A 1,293-nucleotide genomic window follows, 5' to 3' on the forward strand; every position below is an offset into this window, starting at 1 on the left:
GTGGCTATTTTATAATAGTTTTCTAGCTGTATAAGACCCCTGCCACCTTCTGTGCGTTGTATATATATAGCATATTATTATTATTATTATCATTATTATTATTATTATTATTATTATTATTATTAGATATAGGTATAGAGAAGAGTTTTTACTTGTATTCGATTGACACAATCCATCACTAAGGTAAACATAGCTGACGTAATCCATCACCAAGGCAAACTTAATGACGAAAAGCGCGATTCGAAAGTAACAGATATTTATTTGTAGCTGAACTATATTTCGGCATCTCGTGTACCTTCCACAGGTTCAAAATAAACATGTCAGTCTAATTCATTTTTTAAGTTTATATAGGACTGAAGTAACTCAACAGAAGTTATATAGATATAGGTATAGAGAAGTTGTTGTGGTTGTTATTGTCGTTGTTCTTGTTGTCCCAGCTGTAGCCACCTCGTCTTTCTCTAGAACATTGGACATTATCTGTTGTGTGTGTCTTCAGATTGTAGTACATAGATACGAGGTTAAGAGAGGTCCATACAGGAGCTAACTCACTGAAATGCTGGTGCATGCTTTTGAGCCGTTATACTCTATGAAAGTCCACATTTGCAAAAGCAAAAAAAAACACCCGGGCTTTGGTGGAGGTGACAATTGAATGCTTCCATTCTTTTTCTATTTTTGAATTTCTGACTCTCGCTCTTTATCTTCTCTTTCACACACACTCTCTCTCTATCTCTCGTTCTCTCCCAACTCTCTCTCTATCTCTCGTTCTCTCCCAACTCTCTCTCTCTCTCTCTCTCTCTCTCTCTCTCTCTCTCTCTCTCTCTCTTTTTTCTCTCTCCCCCACGTCTATCATTTCTTACTTCTCTCCTTCGCCCTTTTTTCTTTTTCATTATTCTGCCATACCTTGTTTTCTGACTTTGATATTTTTATCTGTCTTTTCCTTTCTTTTCCTTATTCTCTCTCTCTATCTTTTTTTTTTTTTCGCTTTTTCACTTTTCCTTTAGTTATTTCACAATCCTCTCTTTTTTATTCCTTTCGTCTCACCTTTATTTTTATTTTTTTGTCAGATTACTGTGTTCTTTGTTTTCTTTTTATCATTATTCTAAATCTCCTCCTTCCTCTTTTTCTCTCTCTCTCTCTCTCTTCCTCCATTTCTCTCTCTCCCTCTCTTCCTCACAGTTTCCTCCACTTTTATTTCTACATTTTACTCTATTTCTCAATCGTAATCGCTCTCTTTCTCTCTCCATTCTCTCTCTCTCTCTCTCTCTCTCTCTCTCTCTCTCTCTCTCTCTCTCT

The sequence above is a fragment of the Octopus bimaculoides genome, chromosome 5, assembly GCF_001194135.2.
Source record: "Octopus bimaculoides isolate UCB-OBI-ISO-001 chromosome 5, ASM119413v2, whole genome shotgun sequence".
Classification (NCBI taxonomy): Eukaryota; Metazoa; Mollusca; class Cephalopoda; order Octopoda; family Octopodidae; genus Octopus; species Octopus bimaculoides.